Raw genomic sequence first — 23,103 nt, forward strand, 5'->3', positions numbered from 1 at the left:
GGTTTTAGGGAAGTGTTTTACTTGTGTTCTTTTCTCTCTCTCTCTCTCTCTCCCCCCCACCGCCCCCCGTTTCTCTCTCTCTCTCATCTCTCCATGACCAGGGCTCACTCCTCTCTGCAGCACCTGCAATCCGTTTCTCCCACAAACTATGTCTCCACACCTCCTACCTTCCATGATGTGGCCTCTTCTCTCCCTAATTGCGCAGTTAGTTCCGTCAGTGCTCAGATTCATTTCTTGGGTATTCAGAATGATTTGATATTTATCTAGCTGTGTTCCAGGGACAAGGCAAGCCTAGGGTCTTAGTACTACTCTGCCATCTTAGTTCCATATCTGGAAAGATCTTAAATTCATAGTCTGTTATATGAATGTTTAACAAAAGGAATTATGTGTTTTTGCAATAAAATCTATGCAGCAAATAGAATATATACATAGCTGTATTTACATGTTTGTATGTCAAACCATACTATAAAAATAGTATCATTTATTACATTTGGAAAGAGAAGAATGAGATCGAAGGGAAATATTCAAAGTTTGGGTATGGACATAGTCAGTAGCAACAGCCAATAAGACATCCTAAAAGAGCTATGCAATATGGAGTTCTATGAGCTGTAAACTCCAGAAAAAATCCAAAATGAATATTATCTTGAAAATCAGACTATAATATGTTATTAAAGATAAGGTTATGGATGAGATTGCCCATGAAGTCTATTTAGATTAATGATTAAATTCTAGGGCAGATTCTTGGAAAATACATAATTACAAGGAACGTGTATAGAAAGGAAATTCTCAAAAGAGAGTAGAAGTGGTATCCAAAAATCGAGAGACAGGCTATACTCAAAAATAAAAATGTGTCCAATGGTATCAAATAGACCTGAGAGTTTAAATAGCATAGAAGTACCCACTTGATTTAGTCAAAAGGAAGACAGTGGCAATCTTGATTAGATATATTCCTCTGGAAAGTGTCCAAATGACAGAGGGTTAAGGTAAGGACATGGACAAGAATTATGGACATCAAGGATTGAAAGTTAAATCTTTCAGAAAGTTATCTATACATGTAGGAAAGAAGTAATGGAGACAATGTACTGCTAGCAGAAGCCAGGTGGTCAAGTGAAAATTTCTTTGTTAGTGGGAGAGATTTAAATTTGTAAAAATGATCAGAACCAGTGAATAGACAGAGTTTAAAAATAAGTGAAATGTGATGATCAATTAATCATGGTGTCTTACTGTAACAAGAAAGGACGAGGAAAGAATGAATTCAGATTCAACATTTTTAGATTTAGTATCAAGGCACTGAATAATGCATCTGATTATGTCTATGCACTATGTGTAAGGAAGAAATGCAATCTTTTCAAACCAAAGGGAAATTTGTATGAATAGGATTGAGATGACTGGGGAAGTTTGAAATAGTCATTGTGTAAGATAGAGAGCTGATGTAGGAAAACGGAAGAATGGCTGCTTTGAGACATGAATGTCAAGATATGAGATAATGTTATTTTCTCTAATAATGTTTGCAACCTGAGTGCAAGTACAGAGAAGGCAGAGGACATGAGCTGATTCTTGATTAGACTGTAGTAGTTGTGTGACTAAATTACGTTCTTTTTTAAAAAAATTTCATTCTTAAATACACTTTTTTTTTTTTTTTTGATGCATGTATTAGAAGATACTGGCAGTGTTTTCTGTACTCAGATCAGTTCTATGAGCTATTGCTGCATTTGTACTTGTTGAAGGACAAGCCCTAACTGATTCCTTAAGATTTCTCTTGGGTGCAATTTACTAAGAACAGTTAATCTATAACGGTGGAGTAAATTTTTATATCATATGGAGGAAAACATTGTCTAAACAGGCTAATGTGTTTAGCTGTGCCAATCATATTCTTTCTCCCCTGAAAATCTGAACTAATGATATGTTATAAAGATGGTTGCTTTGTTCACAGTAGTAGCAGAACAATGTATATTCAAGGAGAGGGGTAGGCCAAATTTATATATTCTTTTCTTTTCCAATAAACAAGGAAATGGACTAAACAAAAACAAGAAGATTTAGACAATAGAATATGAGTTTGGGGGCAGGTAGTTATAGGAGAGGTAAAAACAGAGACAGTTGGAAGTGGAATCAGGTAATGTTGCATGATCAATAAATTCTTGCTGCTAGGATTCCAAAAAGAAAAACCTTTCCCTAAAGTCACTTGAAATCACTCACAATCTCCTGTGACCAATATCTATAAGATGCTTTCATTCTGTGAGATCTGATTTTATATTCTGAATTCTGGCCTGAGATGCCTGAGATCTCTATTCACTTTATTTCTAGGTCTTTATTATAAAATCCTTTACTAGAGCCAGATGAATGAGGTTCTGCTTTTTTAAAAACTAAAAAACAAGCAGCTTTCCTTCTTTTTTTCCTCAACTAATTGAATCAAAAAGCCAACGGAGTACTTCCTATTTCTACTGGGGGTGGGCCTGGGGTATGGATTATAAAGAAAAATGTTCCCAATATTACAAGAAAAGTCAGACAAACAGTAATTTCATGATGTTTCTTATTCCCATCTGGATATTGAGGTCATAGGACAACTGGCCAAAAGCCTATGAAAAGCAATTGCCTGTAAGGAATGACTAGACATGAGCCCTGGGTTTGTTGGGGAAATATAATTAAAAGTAAATTCTTCTCCAAACCCAGAAAACTTCTCCACAAAGGTAGAAGAAAGAAAACAATTTTATCATTGCATATACTTTAAAACAGAAGGTGATGTGCATAACAAGAAATCCACTAAGATATTGCAAAAACAGAGAGAAATCTCTCTGTTTTATAAAGCTAAGAGACATGCACGACCCATTATATAGATATCTTCAAGATAAACAATAACTGATCTGTCCTCAAATAAGAAGACACGAAGCACTATTTGTCATACATAGTTCATCTTAAATTTATCTGGAAATTGGGGTGACCATCTGTCCTATCCAAAAGAAAAATAAACTATCTTTATGACAGAAAGTAGTTTTGAACCTTAGATGAGGCACCCTCTGAGGTTAGGATCCAACACTCCTACAGAAACTGGGAGATAGGAGTGCAGTCTTCCTTGATGATAACATTACCAAAAGATTGTTCTCAAGTCCTTGATAAAGACATTTCTGGGTCTTAAAGGTGGCAAGAGGCTTATTTAGCTTTTAAAAAGATTTGCATGCTTTCAAAGAGATAAAGAATTTATAAGTTCCTAAGAAAAAGGAATGGGATCATTTTCCTTCTTTGCAACAGGAGAATTAAGCTCTTGTTTTAAATTTGTTTTGCTTTTACAGCTTCCTGGTCAAGACACAACTGGATTTAGCTACAGTGGGTGGTGAATCTGTAGAGATCAAGTATTCATTGGAAGAGAAGATAAAGCCTCTGGGTTTTCCAATATAGGGGACATCTCCACCTTCATGCAGCTTTTCTTTCTCAAACCTCACTGGCCACTCACAGATAAGTTCAGTGAGTTTTGTGGACGTCTCTGTCATGGTGAAGGCCAGGAGGAATGAAAGAACAGTTCCTGTAGGATGGGTAAAAAACTTCACTGGAATCTTCTCCCCTTTGGAGGAGGGCAGAATGTCTTTCTGTGGGCAGAATGACAACAGACACTGTTGGCCTCTTATTAGGATGGTGCTGAAAACCCATTACAGCTAGGGAAAGGAACAGAAAAATAAAACAAAACCCTCTAGTCATGGGGAATAAGCCAAAAAGTCAAAGACTCAGAATTTCAGCCAAGAGAAGGATAGGAAAATTAAGAAGGCCACAGTCAAGATCCAAGAACATGGTACATGATTAAAACTCAGATTTAATTAGAATAAGAGAGTGTCCACCCTTCCCATGGTACTAAAAGTCTCCAAGTAATATGAAGTACTAGAGTTAGATCCCTTCATGTCTTAGCACAAAGGGAAGATCTAAAACTGAGGATAGGGTAGACAATGGGAAAAAAGAAAAAAAAAAACTGTTAAATCAGCCTCTACCTTAAACACAAGGAATCACTGCAAGAATTTCAGTCTAAAATATGCTGAAGATAACTATAGCAATATCATATCTCAAACCCAATCCAACTATTAATTAGGTTAACTCAACTCCTGTGGTTAAATCCTCCCTAAAAGAAAGACATGCGTGTTTCAAGGCATAAAATATATTTACCATGATCTCTACTGTCCTACACAAGATGCTTGACTTGCTTTTTTTTATTATTATTATGTTCAATTAGCCAGCATATAGTACATCATTAGTGCTTGACTTTCAATTAAAAAAAAAAAAAAAAGGCATACATGGATAAAGGACCAGTAAAAGGACACATTCTTGAGACAACTAAATCATCAAAACTAACTCAGACATGAAACAGATACAGGAATTATCAGATAGGAAATTTAAAACAGCTATTATTTATATGTTAGAACCTCTAATAGGAAAGGTGGACTACATGCAAAATCAATTAGGTGATTTCAAGAGAGTTACAGAAAGTATAATAAAGAGTCCAAAGGAAATGATAGGAAAGAAAAACTCAGTAACAGAAGGAAAACAAATGCCTTCAAGGACTCATCAGTAGAATGACACAGCTTTCTCTCTCTCTCTCTTTCATAGAGAAATAATCAGTGAATATGAAATGATAGTCAATACAAATTACCCATACTGAAAAACAGAGATGAAACCATAAGTAAATGAAACAGACCATCCTAAAGCAGTGGGATGATACCAAACAAACTACCTCACTTAACTGTAGTTTGAATCTCAGAAGGAGAAAAAAGAGAGGGGGGAGTTTAAGAAATATCTGTAGAAGCAACGACTGAAAATGTCTCCAAATTCATGACAGACAGCAGACCCAGGAAGTTCAGAGAATATCAAACAGCGCAAATGCTGGAGAAGAGGAAAAGATGGTGGAGGAGGAGGGGTCCCTATTCCAACCAGTCCCTGGAATTGAGCTGGATATCTACAGACCACTCTGAACACCCACGAAATCAGCCAGAGATGTAAGAAGATAGATCTGGATCTCTACAAACAGAATATTGCAGGTGGTTGGTTTCGAGGTACGAAGCAGGGAGCGGTGATTCTGTGGGCAGATATCAGAGGATAAACAGCAGCGGGAGGGAGCCTGGCTGTGGGGATCCTACACCCCCAGTGAACAATAGCCTCCTGCACTGGGGATGGGGCATAAACTCGCAGACCGGTAGCAGCAGGGACAGGACTTTAGGGTAGCCCCTCGGACAGAAACCGGAGCGGCAGGTCCCGGCATGGAAACTGGGGGCAGCAGGCAGTCTTAGAAGCACAAAGGGCAGAGACATGCCCCGACCTGGAGGCAAGGACTGGGAGTGCTGCTGAGGGGCGCACCACCCCGGAAGCTGCGGTTTATAGCAGCACAGACAAAAACGGAGACAGTGTGGCCTGGAGAGCTCACTGAAGGACAGACTGCGATCTCTCTGCTCTGAGGCAGAGGGCTGGAAATGGTCTCTTCTGCTCTCTTGGAAGAGACACAGAAAGCCACCAGGGAAAGCTGCCAGAGAACAAAAGCCCCAAAAAAACCGGTTTTCACTGAGCCCACCCCCTGCCACAGGGGGCAGGGCAACTCTGCCCAAACAGGGCTGCCTGAGTAACAGCACAGCAGGCCCCTCCCCCGGAAGACAGGCTGGGAAAACAAGAGGCCAGCAACCCTAAGGTCCCCAGAAAACAGGTGCATCTTGCTTGGGTTGTGGTCAATAATTTGGACTCTATACATTCCCTCAACCATCCATCAACAGAATGACTAGGAGGAGGAACCCCCAAAATAGGAAAGACTCAGAGATTATGATTTATGCCACAGATTTACAAACGGATGCAGATATAACCAAGATGTCGGAGATGGAATTCAGGCTAGCGATTGTGAAGACAATAGCTAGAATGGAGAAATCAATTAACGGCAACATAGAGTCTCTAAGGGGAGAAATGAAAGCTGAACTGGCAGAACTTAAAAATGCTATCAATGAGATCCAATCTAATCTAGATAATCTAACAGCTAGGGTAAGTGAGGCAGAAGAACAAATTAGTGACCTGGAAGACAATTTAATAGATAAAAAGGAAAAAGAGGAGACCAGGGAAAAACAACTCAGAATCCATGAAACTAGAATCAGAGAAATAAGTGACACCATTAAGTGTTCCAATGTCAGAATTACTGGAATCCTGGAGGAGGTGGAGAGAGAGGACTAGAAGATATATTTGAGCAAATCGTAGCTGTGAACTTCCCTAATCTGGGGAATGAAACAAACATTCGTGTCCCAGAGGCAGAGAGGACCCCTCCCAAGATCAAAGAAAACAGGCCAACACCCCAGCATGTAATAGTAAAACTCGCAAATCTTAGAACCAAGGAAACCATCTTAAGGGCAGTTAGGGGGAAGAGATTCCTTACGTACAGAGGGAGGAACATCATAATAATGTCAGACCTATCCACAGAGACCTGGCAAGCCAGAATGGCCTGGCAAGACATATTCAGGGTACTAAACGAGAAGAACATGCGGCCAAGAATACTTTATCTGGCAAGGCTGTCATTTAGAATGGATGGAGAGATGCGGAACTTCCAAGACTGGCAGAAACTGAAAGAATATGTGACCACTAAGCTGGCCCTGCAAGAAATATTAAGGGGGGTTCTATAAAAGGAGAAAGACCCCAAGAGTGATATACAACAGAAATTTACAAGGGCAATCTATACAAACAAGGTCTTCACAGGCAACATGATGACAATAAATTCATATCTTTCAATCATCACTCTCAACGTGAATGGCCTAAATGCTCCCATAAAATAACACGGGGTTGCAGATTGGATAAAAAGACAGGACCCATCCATATGCTGTCTACAAGAAACTCATTTTGAACCTAAAGATACATCTAGACTGAAAGTGAAGGGATGGAGATCAATCTTCCATGCCAGCAGACCTCAAAAGAAAGCTGGGGTAGCAATTCTTATATCAGACAAATTAGATTTTAAACTAAAGACTGTAGTTAGAGACACAGAAGGACACTATATCATTCTTAAAGGGTCTATCCAACAAGAAGATCTAACAATTGTAAATATCTATGCCCCCAACGTGGGAGCAGCCATCTACATAAGCCAACTGTTAACCAAAATAAAGAGTCATATTGATAACAATACGTTAATTGTAGGAGACCTCAATACTCCACTCTCAGCAATGGACAGATCATCTAAGCAGAAAATCACCAAAGAAACAAGAGCTTTGAATGCCACACTGGACCAGATGGACCTCATAGGATATATACAGAACATTCCACCCTAAAACAACAGAATACTCATTCTTCTCGAGTCCACATCGAACATTCTCCAGAATAAACTACATACTGGATCACAAATCAGGTCTCAACCGATACCAAAAGACTGAGATTATTCCCTGCATATTCTCAGACCACAATGATTTAAAACTGGAACTCAATCACAAGAAAAAATTTGGCAGAAATTCAAACACTTGGAAGCTAAAGACCACTCTGTTCAAGAATGTTTGTGTCAACAAGGAAATCAAAGAAGAACTTAAACAATTCATGGAAACCAATAAGAACGAAAACACATCGGTCCAAAACCTATGAGATACTGCAAAGGTGGTCCTAAGGGGGAAATACATAGCCATCCAAGCCTCATTCAAAAAAATAGAAAAATCCCGAATTCACCAACTAACTCTACACCTTAAAGAACTAGAGAAAAAGCAATAAACAATGCCTAAGCCATGCATTAGAAGAGAAATAATTAAGATTAGAGCAGAGATCAATGAATTAGAAACCAGAAACACAGTAGATCAGATCAACGAAATTAGAAGCTAGTTCTTTGAAAGAATTAATAAGATCGATAAACCACTGGCCAGACTTATCCAAAAGAGAAGAGAAAGGACCCAAATTAATAAAATTATGAATGAAAGGGGAGAGATCATGACTAACACCAAGGAAATAGAAACAATTATTAGAAGTTATTATCAACAACTATATGCCAATAAACTGAGCAATCTGGATGAAATGGATGCCCTCCTGGAAACCTATAAGCTGCCAAGACTGAAACAGGAAGAAATGGACAACCTGAATAGGCCAATAACCAGGAATGAGATTGAAGCAGTGATCAAAACCCTCCCAAAAAACAAGAGTCCAGAGCCTGCTGGATTCCCTGGGGAATTCTACCAAACATTCAAAGAAGAAATACCTATTCTCCTGAAACTGTTTCAAAAAATAGAAACAGAAGGAAAGCTTCCAGACTCATGCTATGAAGCCAGCATTACCATAATCCCCAAACGAGGCAAAGACCCCATCAAAAAGGAGAATTTCAGACTGATATCCCTGATGAATATGTTTTCCAAAATCCTCAACAAAATCCTAGCTAATAGGATCCAACAATACATTAAAAGGATCATCCACCACGACCATGCAAGTGTGGTTCAACATTTGCAAATCAATCAATGTGATAGAACACATTAATAAGAGGAGAGAGAGACAAACCATATGGTCCTCTCGATTGATGCAGAAAAAGCAATTGACAAAATAGAGCATCCTTTCCTGATTAAAACTCTTCAGAGTATAGGGATAGAGGGAGCATTCCTCAAGTTCATAAAATCCATCTATGAAAAACCCACAGCGAATAATATCTTCAATGGGGAAAAGCTGAGAGCCTTTCCCTTAAGATCAGGAACACGTCAAGGATGCCCACTCTCGCCACTATTGTTCAACATAGTACTAGAAGTCCTAGCAACAGCAATCAGACAAAAAAAAGAAATAAAACGTATTCAAATTGGCAAAGAAGTCAAACTCTCTCTTTTCACAGATGACATGATACTTTAAGTGGAAAACCCAAAAGACTGCACCCCCAAATTACTAGATGTCATACAGCAATTCAGTAATGTGGCAGGATACAAAATCAATGCACAGAAATCAGTTGCTTTCTTATACACTAACAATGCAACTGTAGAAAGAGAAATTAGAGAAACGATTCCATTTACAATAGCACCAAAAACCATAAGATTACCTCGGAATAAACCTAACCAAAGAGGTAAAAGTCCTATACTTTAGGAACTACAGAACACTCATGAAAGAAATTGAAGAAAACACAAAAAGATGGAAAAAACATTCCATGCTCATGGATCAGAAGAATAAACATTATTAAAATGTCTATGCTACCCAGAGCAATCTATACCTTCAATCACATTCCAATCAAAATTCCAATGACATTTTTCAAAGTGCTGGAACAAACAATCCTAAAATTTGTATGGAATCAGAAAAGACCCTGAATCGCCAAGGAAATGTTGAAAATGGAAAACAAAGCTGGGGGCATCACGTTGCCCAATTTCAAGCTATATTACAAAGCAGTAATCACCAAGACAATATGGTACTGGCACAAAAACAGACATATAGACCAATGGAACAGAATAGAGAGCCCAGATATGGACCCTCAACTCTATGGTCAAATAATCTTCGACAAAGCAGGAAAAAATATGCAATGGAAAAAAGACAGTCTCTTCAATAAATGGTGCTGGGAAAATTGGACAGCCACATGCAGAAGAATGAAACTCGACCATTCTCTAACACAACACACAATGATAAACTCAAAATGGATAAAAGACCTCAATGTGAGACAGGAATCCATCAAAATCCTAGAGGAGAACATAGGCAATAACCTCTTTGACATCGGCCACAGCAACTTCTTTCAATATACATCTCCAAAAGCTAGTGAAACAAAAGCAAAAATGAACTTTTGGGACTTCATCAAGATAAAAAGCTTCTGCACAGCAGAGGAAACAGTCAACAAAACAAGGAGGCAACCCACAGAATGGGAGAAGATATTTGCAAATGACACTACAGATAAAGGGCTGGTATCCAAGACCTATAAAGAACTTCTCAAACTCAACACCCAAAAAGCAAATAATCAAGTCAAAAAATGGGCAAAAGACATGAGCAGACACTTCTCTGAAGAAGACATACAAATGACTAACAGACACATGAAAAAATGTTCATCATCATTAGCCATCAGGGTGATTCAAATTAAAACCACATTGAGAGGAACCATGAGGATCTATGGACTCTAAGAAACAAACTGAGGGTTCTAGAGGGGAGGGGGATGGGAGGATGGGTTAGTCTGGTGATGAGTATTGAAGAGGGCACGTATTGAATGGAGCACTGGGTGTTATACACAAACAATGAATCATGGAACACTACATCAAACACTAATGATGTAATGTATGGTGATTAACATAACATAATAAAATAAAAAAAAGATAAAAAAACACATTGAGATACCACCTTACACCAGTTAGAATGGCAAAAATTGACAGGGCAAGAAACAATAAATGTTGGAGAGGTTGTGGAGAAAGGGGAACCCTCTTACACTGTTGGTGGGAATGCAAGTTGGTACAGCCACTTTGGAAAACAGTGTGGAGGTGCCTCAAAAAATTAAAAATAGAGCTACCCTATGACCCAGCAATTGCACTCCTGGGTATTTACTCCAAAGACACAGATGTAGTGAAAAGAAGGGCCATATGCACCCCAATGTTCATAGCAGCAATGTCCACAATAGCTAAACTGTGGAAAGAGCCGAGATGCCCTTCAACAGATGAATGGATAAAGAAGATGTGGTCCATATATACAATGGAATGTTACTCAGCCATCAGAAAGGATGAATACCCAACTTTTACATCAACATGGATGGGACTGGAGGAGATTATGCTAAGTGAAATAAGTCAAGCAGAGAAAGTCAATTATCATATGGTTTCACTCATTTGTGGAACATAAGGAACAGCATGAGGACATTAGGAGAAGGAAGGGAAAAATGAAGGGGGGGAATTGGAGGGAGAGATGAACCATGAGAGACTATGGACTCTGAGAAACAAACTGAGGGTTTTAGAGGGGAAGGGGGTGGGGGGATGGGTTAGGCCGGTGATGGGTATTAAGGAGGGCACATACTGCATGGAGCCCTGGGTGTTATACAAAAACAATGAATCGTGGATCACCACATCAAAAACTAATGATATATTGTATGGTGACTAACATAACATAATAAAATAAAATTAAAAAAAAACAGCGCAAATGCCAAAAAATAAACAAACAAACCGATATCTAGCTACATATCATCCATACCTAAGTATATCACATTTAAAAAACTAAAAAAGACAAACTATGGGATTCTTACTAATTTTTTTTTCTCTTGATCTTTCCTTTGCTCTTTAAACTTATACTTCTTTTTAGATATGATGGAAGTATGAATGCTAAATACTGTGAAGAAAGTTAGCTACTGATGTTATTTCTTGAGAATAATTATGCTAATTTTGGAAATGCTTACTGAAGTATTTTTAACAGAATCCCAAATCATGTACTTCATATTTAGTTTTGAATAATCTGAGGGTAAAAGAGGTTAAATGGCAGTACAATAGGTGTATATATAGAACTTTAGGAAAACTATGACAAGACTAGTCAGCAATTCTGAACTCAATTCTAGTTTCCTGTCAAAGGGTGAATTCTAGATTGGCAGTTCTCTTCACCACGCAATGGAATAAACAGCGGAAGCAATCAGCAACCTAGTGAGGGAAAATATTAATTGGTGAGTTGTAATTAGGAACAGAACTAGTTGCCATTTTGATCATCGTTTGGCTAGATTTGATGGGATTAACTAATAGTTACTCTTTTTTTAAAAAATACTTATTTCTAGTGTAAGTCAAACTGTATTTGGAGGCTAAATTATATCCAAAAGTCTTTATTAAATATTAGAAACTTATAAATAATCTATATTCTTTTTTTGAAACCACCATTATAATGTTCCCTTGAGGAAATCTTTAGGCTCTCATGAACAAATATAGAAGATTTGTATCTATTAAAAATTCCATTATTATAAATATCAGATACCTAAGCTGTTCTTTAAGGTATGTGCACCATAACCATGCACTAATAAAATACAAATATTTGTCATGCTGTTGTTACTGGTTGAGGAATTGTTCATTCTGTAAAAGAAGAGAATCTAAACTAAAGATATATTTTATGCTTAAATAGCAACAATTGCTCATCCACTTATGGTTCTTTCCTCATTGAAATTTAAAATCCAGTTTCGAATTGACTGAAAGAAATCACTGATCATCTATTTCAATTCCTTCATTATACAGAGGAGGGAACAGAACTGGAGGAAATAAATAACTGGTCTATGGACAGGCTGGTAGTCGACAACTAGCAATAATGACTCTGTGTGTGTGTGTGCACGCGCACAAGCATGCATATGCACAAACCAAACCTGTAGTTAAAAAAATAAACAAAACCTGAGTCCATATTTATTGCTTCTGTGTCTTGGGACTGTGACCTAAACTTTCTGATCCTTGTTTATTTTTATTTAGATATAAAATATAGGGTATTAGTAATAGTAGTGGTAGAAATAAAGGCAGATTATAAAGTAAAAAACTACTTGTGTATTTTCAGCCTGATGTACATGGCACTAAACCTTCAAGTATGCTACACACAAAAGCAAAATAATGACTTTAAGCTTCTATTTTACTTTGATTGAAAAAAAACCAGTGTATCATTTCACAAATAGGTCAGTTAGGCCTTTTGTTTTCAAAGTACATGATAGATAGATAGATGATAGATGATAGATAGATAGATAGCAGGTAGATGATAGATGATAGATAGATAGATAGATAGACAAACTAAACTTCAGGATTATAAAGAGCAGAAGTGAAAGGGTTATTTTTTGATGTGTGTATCACGTTATAATACATAGCACTAAATCTATTTTGAAATAAAATGCATAATGCAGGATAATTCATTTTTAATATATGGATTTGCATATGGATTGTCTTGGGTTTACATTCCATTCCTGTAAACATCATGGCAGCAACATAGTTACAATTCATAGTCCAAAAATCCAATCATGTCATTTGCTCAACTCCACTCTGACTCACTCTAACCTGGATGGTCAGTGCCATCTCCAGGAATCTGTCCCCCCTTTCAGGGCATCATCTTTTGATAATTAAGAGACTTCTAAGAAAGAAAAAAGTAACTGTGAGGATTGGAGCATTTTAGTTAAGTTAGTTTACTTGCTTTGCCTTTGATTTCTATAGGTCTTGGTGCCTCCTTACTCTTAAAATTCTTAAACTATGATTTTGAGATTATCTGATTACATTAGGTTTTTTAAAGTTTCTTTTTATAACCATCAATTGTTATCTAGTGGACTTAGCTAAAATAACAATGTTTAAGAAATCTTCCTAATTACTAGCTTATAATTTATAATTACTAGCCCTCAAGGCTAGCCATGTTTTAAAATACGTAACAGTCTATCTTCTGCAAAATCAAAGTATTCTGCATAATGCCACAAGATAGTGTCACAGATAATTATTTCTTCCCTTTTTTAAAATTATATTGAACAAAACAAAGGTAATATTTAGCATTTAGTACAGGAAAACAGTTTATATTTTAGCTGTGTCATATGTTTTGTTTTTTATGTATTTAAATAACTTGTATTTTTCTGACTGAAGAGTAATATGTGCTTATTATAAATGTTTCAAAATTACACAAGCTTTTACATTTTAACTCTTCTTTCAACCCCAAATTCAAATTACAAGAAAAATGTAAAACATCCATAAATCAACATCCAGAAATGATTTTATGAACATTTTTGTGTGTTTCTTCCCAGTAATTGTGTACATTTATGCATATGTATATATGTACATATGTATTGTTTATTAATGATGATATAGTATTCTATCATGGAAATAAAATATACTTTTTTGGCTATTTGCACTATTTTGAGACTTTTTCTTATCGGGAAATGTTTCTAAAATGTATAAGAATTCATTATACATTAAGAAGATTAGTATATACTATATCATATTATTTATGTGTGTTTCATTTGCATCTTGATTATATTAATGTTATTTCATAGCCATACAACATTTAATATTTTCATGTATTAAATATCAAGTACTCAGACATGCTATTTACTATCATTTAAAATCTTTCTTATTTCATATCAGCATCTCTCCTTCATGTGAACAATTAGGAATTTGGGGAGGTTCTCTTTTATAGAACAGGTGGTGTTCCTTCCATTGTAGTCAGGAGCTGGAATCTTCTGTGATTAGCACACAAAGGCATTAGCTTCTTCATGCATCAGGATTTAAACAAAGAGAATGCATGATTCTTTAAACCTTGGAGCTCTTAATCACATAAAATTTGTAGTCTTCTTTGCCAGCATCCATGGGATGAAGCATCAGCCTTACTAAGAACTGTTTAAAGTCTCCCTTACTCTACAAGAAATCTATTCTTCCATGATAAAAGTCCAAGACACCTCTGAAAAGCTATGGTGTTTTGAAATATGCTTAATTACATTTTCTTATTAAGTCATTAATTCTCAAATCCTACTTACCACTCTCTAGGCAAAAACCTGGTATGAAAAAAGACCACTGTTTGCATGGTAGGAGACCATAGAGAGACAATCTGTATATTGGAAAAAGGAAGTTAAAATAGGACTATTTATTTGAAATGCTTGCTATTGTTTACTTTAATTACTATAGTAATTCATGGAGTTATTTGTGTCAATCTGAGGAAGAGATTATACCTTATAACTCCCACGTCCTGACTGATAGAGTCCTTCTTTCTCTCATGGTCCTTTTTGGAAATGAACCTCTATGTCTAATAGCACACTCAATGTGGTTTCTGTTTCAAGACACCAGAATGCTTCTTAAAGAGTGTAGCTTAGCACTTGAAAACCTGGATCCAAGTCCTGACACGTTTATATGTGTGAGGGGATTTATTCCAAGTTATTAGACCTCTGTAAGGCATAGAATCTTTGACTGTAACAAGTTTCTCAGCAATGATTATCCCTAGACATGGAGCAAAATTGTTGGGAGTCTCGAGTTTAATAACATGGAGGTGTCCTGTAAACAACACATTGCTAGACAGAAATAACATGTTATTAATGCATGTGACCCTGGCTCAAACTAGTTATACACTGAACAGGTTTTATTTCACCAGTGCCTGATTTTTTACTGGAAAAAAAAAAAAAAAAAGGAGGCTTAGACTAAATAATCTTTAATCCCTAAGAATCTGTCCAATGCCATATCTTAAAATATTGCCATTCATTACAAAGACAGCCAAAAGAGTAAATGCCTACCATGCTTAGCACCCCTCTCAGTCATATGTAAACCATCTGGACTTACATGCATGGATTGAACTTTTTCTTCAAATGAATCTATACAATAATGTTTGGCTTAATTTATTTTTAAGTTCTTATTCTAACATTCTGATGTATCTATGTTGAACAGTCTGTATTCTAAAAGAATACATTTGCTTAGGCAACTTATTTACAGCTACCTGTTGGCTTGCAACCTTGGGAGCCTCCCCTGGTGAAATCTGAAACTGGGCCCCATACAGAGGGCAAGGAGAGACTGAAGAAAGAGGCGGGCCGTTCCTGATTGATAGGTAGCAGGTTTAATAACAAGGGAACGTACACAGAAGGCTTGTCTTGGTGGCCACAAGATGAGTAGATCTCTGTACCCACCTACCAGAATCTTTAAAATTTTATATAATGGCCTTAACTGGATACTGCCACTATCATCCAGATGGTCTCAACGACACATTAATCTCTAAAGGCTGTGTCTTTGAAAAGGGCTCCATCTGTGTGAAGGTTGGGCAGAGCCTACATTCCAAGGACAGGGAGGGGATGAGGAGCCTCCCATTGCTGGGGTCTAGCTCTGGGGTCAACCAGGGATCATGTCCTCCTGATGACGTCCTCCAGTATCATGATACACTGGTCCACATTTTCAGCAACTGCTAATATTTTATATATTATCAAATAGAATTTTATTCAATGGACATGAAAACTTGTAAAATTTATATAGATGTGGAAGCTACATTGTTACTCATTAGTTTGTAGAGGTGATGATGGATTTCTTCTAAGTATATGACTGTTTGGGTGAGCCTTTTGAAAAACATTTTATTACTAAAATGCAAGGGTCCTTTGGGGAACATACGTAAATTAATGAGGAGTAGAAATATCTTTGAGGAGGTTTTAATAAACTTTAATAGCTGCTAACAGCCAAAAGTATCTTTCATATTCATTAAATATCCCCAGGAATAAGTTAATTTTCTCTTTATTCTCATCTATTCATCTTTGCATATCTATAAAATGGAGATCTTACTGAGATGCTGTGTGATCTTCAATGCTTGGATAGAGATGAACCAATATTCATGTCTGTTTCGAAGTTACATTTTTAAAATGTTGCATTTTAGTTAAAGTTCAATCATATTCTACTTTGTACAAAAATTTCGAGTATACCCCGATTCCTTACTTATTCTGCCCAAAATATATTTAAACACTCTAATTCAAGTTATTTATATTAAGAGAACTATGGGAATAACTCTAAGAGTATAAGAAGAAATGTTTAAAGATAACAGCATAAGAAAAAAAGAGTTTGTGTGTTTTGTCTTTTTATCAAATAAGTGATTAGGTCATTCAACTAACAAATACAAAATCATTGTGAAGTGTTACTAATTTTAAATCTTAATTATTTTCAAGATAACATTACCTATTAAATATTCCACATCTGTTTATATTATGTGATTTCTGTTTTTTTTAATAGAAATATTAAATTTTAGGGGTGCTGGGTGGCTACTCTGCCTTCTGCTCAGGTCATGATCCCAGGGTTCTGGGATGGAGCCCCTTGGAGCAGGGTCCCTTCTCAGCGGGGAGTCTGCTTTTCAGTCTCCCTCTGACCCTCCCCCTCCCCCGTTCATGTTCTCTCTCTCTCTCTCAAATAAATAAAATGTTTTAAAAAATAAATATTAAATTTTAGTATTAGTTTAGTTGTTACTATTATTCTAGGGTTTACCTTATCAATACTTCTGTATCTATTTTTATTTATTTCTCTTCTTCCTTTTTAAACAATCTTTTACTACTTGGTCTGCATATTTTAAATAATGTACTTTGAATTCCATCTATTATTTATACTACATAATACCAGTGATTTCATTTTACTTTCCAATTTTTATCCCTTTTCCCATAAATTTAATTGTAGATTTCTAATTTGTCATAATAGGAAATGTTTACAAAATTATTTCTCTTCCTATAACTCCACCTCTGTTTTAGTCTTAATTTTGCAGTTAAATAAATGAAATTTTCGCCATCTGACTTTTTCCCCAAAATTTCCCAGTCATCTCTTTGTTGTATGAAGCCCAACCTCCAGTAGAGGGCTTAGTGAACTACACACCTCTTTGTTGTTACTGTTAGCTTAACCCACAAGCTAAGCATGTTTTTTACATTTCTAAAGGATTGTAAAAATAAATAAACAGAAGAAGAAAAAGTAAGAGGAAGAGGAGCACTAAGAGTAAGAAGAGAAATGGAAGAGGAAGAGGTGGAGGAGGAAGAGGAGGGGAAAGACCAGGCAGAGGAACAAGAAACATTATATGGCCCACAAAGCCTAAAATATTTATTATCTGACCCTCACATGTCACAGAAAAAGTTTGCTGAAGCTTGCTGTAGTAGATTTCTCAGAAAGAACATATGTGTCTGGTATTCATGAACACTCAAAAAGTTATTTTAACATTGTTACTTGAAGGACAATGTGGATAGATATAATATCCTTTGTTCATATTTTCTAATATGAATGGCTAATAAAACAATCCACTAGATACTATCAAGGCTAAACTCAACATCTCCCCTAATCTAACCAATCCTGTTTGTTTCTTGAATAGCACCTTCATTTTTCATCATAGAGACATGAGAAACCAGTATTATACTTTCTTCCTCCCCTAAAATGCAATTAAACCACCAAATCTTATAGATTTGATCTTCTAGGTATTTATCATGTTTAACAATTTCTCCATTTTGCCAAACTCTTAAATCTTCTGCAATCAGATGTGCTAGGTCCTCCATATGAAACATTCCCAGAACTCCAAGTTACAGAGTCCAGGATCCTGGGTTATATATAATAATGGGATGCGTATCTGTGCAAGTGTGGGAATAAGACGGTATAAGAGAGTATAAATGACAGGAGAATGTGTGCTACTGGATGCCATTAGAAGGCTCTGAATTGGCTCACATCTAACTCCTGGGCAGTCCTGCTAGGTGACTCTAAAATACCCAGATGACTTGGTATCATAAGCATCTGGAAATTCACCTCAATTTAGTCAGAAAAAGGAAAGTCTGCTGGTCCCCCAAAATAATGCAAAGATACAGCTGGAAATAGCAAGGACCCCAGTCTTGTTTTCACCTGTGTTGCCATAAACCTTTCCGAAAGGCTAAAGTATCTTAGTTTTCTGAAGTTTCAAGCCTGTTTCACCCCTGTTCCTGCTTTGTCATGTTTCAAAACTAATTTATTTATTCAACAAATGTGAAGGAACTGTTTTAGGAGATGGGGGTACAGTAGGAAACACAACAAATGCCTACAATCATGGAAATGATATCTAGTGGGGAAGACAGAGAAAGAAAATGATAAATAATTAAAACATTTAGCATGTTAAAGGATAATAAGTGGACAGGAAATAACATAAACCAAGAAAGGAAAATGTAAAAAGGGAGGGTGGAGACTTTAGATTGTCAGAGAAACCCAATGAAAATGTGAACTTTTAGATAAAAATATGAATAAAGTGAGGGGAATGACCATGTGGGTATCTAAAAGATTAGCATTCTAGGTAGATGGTACACCAGCAGTAAAAGAACATGAGGTGAGAACATGTGTAGCATTTTCAAGTATTAGCTGACTCAAATATTGCTGGGGAAAAGATAATCAGGGGTGCGTAGTATGGATGATGCCAGAGGAGTCATGGGGAACAGATAAGATAGGACCAGATAAATTACTATTAATAATTTTTTTTTAAAGATTTTATTTATTTATTTGACAGAGAGACAGCGAGAGTAGGAACACAAGCAAGGGGAGTGGAAGAGGGAGAGAGAGAAGCAGGCTTCCCACTGAGTGGGGAGCCCGATGCGGGGCTCGATCCCAGGACCCTGGGACCATGACCCGAGCCGAAGGCAGACGCTTAACCGACTGAGCCACCCAGGCGCCCCCAGGGGTGAGTAGTATGGATGATGCCAGAGGAGTCATGGGGAACAGATTAGATAGGACCAGATAAATTACTATTAATAATTTTTATTTTACTTCAAATAACATGGGAGCCCATTGAGAAATTTTGAAGAAAGGAGAAGGCCTGCTCTTACTTACTTACAGGATCCCTCTGTCTGCTATGCTGATAATAAACTGTAGGAGACAGGGCAAGAACAGAGCTGGGCTGGAAAGTGAGGGCAATTATATGAGAAAAGACGGGAACTTGGACCAGAGTTTTGGCCATGGAAATTATGTAAAAGGGTCAAATTCTGGAATAAACAACCCACTTTTTTTTTTTTTTTTTTTGAGGACTGGCTTTAATGTATGAGGTAGGAATAAAGTCAAGCTCTACACCACGATTATGAACACACAGGATGAATGGGGTTTCCAATAACTTACAAGAGAAAGAGCATAGCATAAGGTTTGGGAGAAGAGAATCAGGGGTTCAGTTTCAGACATGTTCAGTTGAGATGCCTACAATAGTTCCAGTGTAGCTTTCAGACGGGAAGTTGGGAAAATAGGTCTGGAGTCTGGGTCAGAATTTCTGTGTGAAAATATAAGCGTGGTAATTAAAGCCACGAAACGCGATGAGATAACCCAGGCTGAGTGTAGACAGAAGACAGTAAGTCCAAAGTCAGAACTTTGAAGCACTGGGTCACATTTCAAAGCCAAATGTTGAGGAGTCCCAGCCAAAGAGGGTGTGAAGAAGTAGCCAGAAATATTAGAGTAAAACCAAGACAAGAAAAGCAGAAGCAAACAGAGGATCCAAAGAGTCTCTTTAGGAAATTCCAGGCCAGGGTAATGGATTTGTTTTTCCTGTGGCTGCTTTTACATAGGCATGATAAAAAGGGGGGAGGATAACAAAAATTAATGTAAGTGTTCCTTCACTGGTTAAAGTGATTAAAGGCTTTGCCTGTCTATCTTTTTGCTCTAAAATCTTTACTGCTTCAGGACTTTGGAGTTTCAATCCCTATAACGGAGAATTTATTTCATACTGGTAATTTGCTGTTGTCTTTCAGCTCCCTGCTTATCTTCCCCCAATCTGCATGGCGAGGGATGGCGGTCTGCGCACATGTCTAGATTCCTTGCTCATGATTGTGATATTAATTTCTGCCCTTCAGAGATACTTCAAAACTCAGAAGAGTTTGAGGCAGTCCAGAGATGTTGGCAGCTGCTGGCTCCTTCTGAGGTGGCAGCAGGAATGATTGCAGCAACCCGGGCGGAACCCTCTCTTCTTTCAGAGGTTTCAGTAACAGAAAAGTGCGTCTCTGCTCAGAAGTTCCCACACCAACTTGGACAGCAAAGCCGCGGGTTCAGGCTCATGGGCCTCATCCCAGGGACATGACGAGCTTCCGATCTCTGAGTATGTATCACACTATCTTAGGTGTCATTTTTTAGCCCATCCATCAAATGTGTAGCCTCGATACTATGCTATATTTCTTCAGTGATTTTCGTAGGAACTCTGGGACTCAATTCTTGGCTCCATTCTTGAATTTTGGGACTTAACTACTCTATCTTTTATTGTTATTTCCTATCCGTTTGTTCTCATTTTATCTGTAAGGTCAATCAGGGCAGAGAATGAACTTGTCATGTTTACATGTGTTGTTAGCACTTAATGCAGAGCCTGGTCTAGGCTCAGTAAATAAATGTTCAAAAGATACCTAAGTGAATGAGTGTTGTAATGTAAATATATTTATTACCTTAAAACGTTGTATATTAGATGTTATCTTAATATGCACGCATGCACATACACCCTACTTTATTTTCCAGATGATGGTACTTTCTAAACCAATTCAGAGATGTGTTACATAAGAACTAGTCAGTTGAAGACTTTTCATTTTAATGACCCCATAGAGAGGTGAGGTTTATACACTACCCCTTTGAATCTGCGCAGGCTTGTGGCTGCATAAGAAAGTAGAAATAATGCTGTTTAACTCCTGAGGCTAGGTCATTAAAAAAAACAAACAAACAAAAAAAACAAACATGCCGCATCCTCCTTGCTTCCTGCAACACTATAGAGTTCTGAGCCTTAATGGAAGAAGTCTGACTAACCTGAGACTGCCGTGCTGTGAGGAAGCCCAAGTCACATGGAAAATGGGAGTCAAGTGCTTGCTTCTTCCCTGTCCAGACACCAGATATGTGACAGACATCTAGACAGTTCAAGCTTCAAGTTGTTTGAGTCACTCTCAGTCATTAACATTTTCTCAGGTTCCCAATTTTAGAGTCATTCTTCTGTTTCTTTCTGAACTTCTGATCTACAACACATGGAGGCATTGTAAAATGTTGTTTGTTTTGTTTTGTTTAATGCCAATAATTTTTATAATGGTTTTTATGTAGCATTGCATAGCTGGAACCAAAGTTATTTCACTTTTGAAAAAAAAACTCGTTTTTAAAAAATGTGGTCAGATCTCAACATGAATCGCTTCTCGGCCTTTTGGCTAAGATCAAGTGCAGATCTCAACATGAGATCTATGTTGTCAACAATTTTTCAAGTGCTTTATATAGTAGTAACTATAGGGATTATGTTGTACAGCAGATCTCTAGGACTTACTCATCTGTCATAACTGAAACTTATAACCATTGATTAGCAACTTCCCATTTCCCCTTCTCCCAGCCCCTAGAAACCACTATTCTACTCTCTTTTTATATGCAATGCAATATTTGTACCTCTGTAACTGGTTTAATTCACTGAGTATATTGTCCTCAAGTTCATCCATGTTGTTGCAGATAGCAGAATTTTCTTCTTTTTTAAGACTGAGTAAAATTTCATTGTCTGTATATACCACATTTTCCTTATCCCTTGAACTGCTGATGGGCACTGAGGTTGTTTCCATAACTTGGCTATTGTAAATAATGTTGAAATGAACATGAGCATGTACATCTCTCTTTGAGATCCAGATTTCAATTCTTTTGGATATATCCCCAGAAATGGGATTGCTGGTTCATAAGGTAATTTTATTTTTAATTGTTAAGAATCCTCCATACTATTTTTCATAGCAATTGTACCATTTTGCATTCCCACCACCAATGTAGAAGTATGCCCATTTTTCCACACCCTTGCCAACATCTATTTTTTTTTGATGATAGCTATCCTAGCAGATGTGAGATGATATCTCACTGTAGTTTTGATATCCATTTTTTTGATGATTAGTGATATTGAACATCTTTTTATATACTTGTGGAACATCTATAGATCTTCTCTGGAAAAATGTCTACCCAAGTCCTTTGCCCACTTTTTAATTGGGCTATTCCTTTTTTGCTATTATGTTTTAGTTCCTTATATATTTTGGATATTAAACCCTTATTTTCACCCATTCAGTAGATTGCTTTTCACTCTGTATCCTTTGCTGTGAAGAACCTTTTTAGTTTGAAGTAGTTCCACTTACTTACTTTTGCTTCTGTTGTTTGTGCTTTTGATATTATAGCAAAGAAATCACTTTCTAGACCAATGTTATGAAGCTTTTCCCTTAGATTGTCTTCTAAGGAGTTTTACAGTTTCAGATCTTATTTATTTTTTTTTTTTTAAGATTTTATTTACTTATTTGACAGAGAGAAGGAGCAAGTGAATGAGAGAGTATGAGCAGTGGGGAGGAGCCCAATGTGGGACTCAATCCCAGGATCCTAGGATCATGACCTGAGCCAAAGGCAGACACTTAACCGACTGAGCCACCTAGGTGCCCCCAGATCTTATGTTTTAATCTTTAATCCATTTTAACTTAACTTTTGTGTATGGTGTAAAGTAAGAGTCCAACTTCATTCTTTTGCATGAGGATATTCAGTCACACATAAGATGCTCCACCCACATCAGCAGACTACACATTTTTCTCAAGCATACACAGAACATCATCCAGGATAGATCACATGTTATGTCACAAAACAAGTTTTAACATATTTAAGAAAACTAAAACCATACCGAGTATCTTTCCAACTATACTGGAATGAAACTAGAAATCAATAACTCAAAACTGGAAAATTAACAATTCATTTTTAAATGATCAAACACACACTAAAATATACACCATAAAAAGTATTAATTTGACATTACATTTTTAAGGAGACAAGATTTTTC

At 36.9% G+C, this 23,103-nt stretch overlaps 1 pseudogene; it reads left to right on the forward strand.

Annotated features, from left to right (window-relative positions):
• The first annotated feature begins 21,452 nt into the window (after positions 1-21,452).
• On the forward strand, positions 21,453-21,609 carry LOC118518636 (U2 spliceosomal RNA; annotated as a pseudogene).
• Positions 21,610-23,103: the final 1,494 nt, after the last annotated feature.

Source organism: Halichoerus grypus, chromosome 9, assembly GCF_964656455.1.
Source record: "Halichoerus grypus chromosome 9, mHalGry1.hap1.1, whole genome shotgun sequence".
Lineage (NCBI taxonomy): Eukaryota > Metazoa > Chordata > Mammalia > Carnivora > Phocidae > Halichoerus > Halichoerus grypus.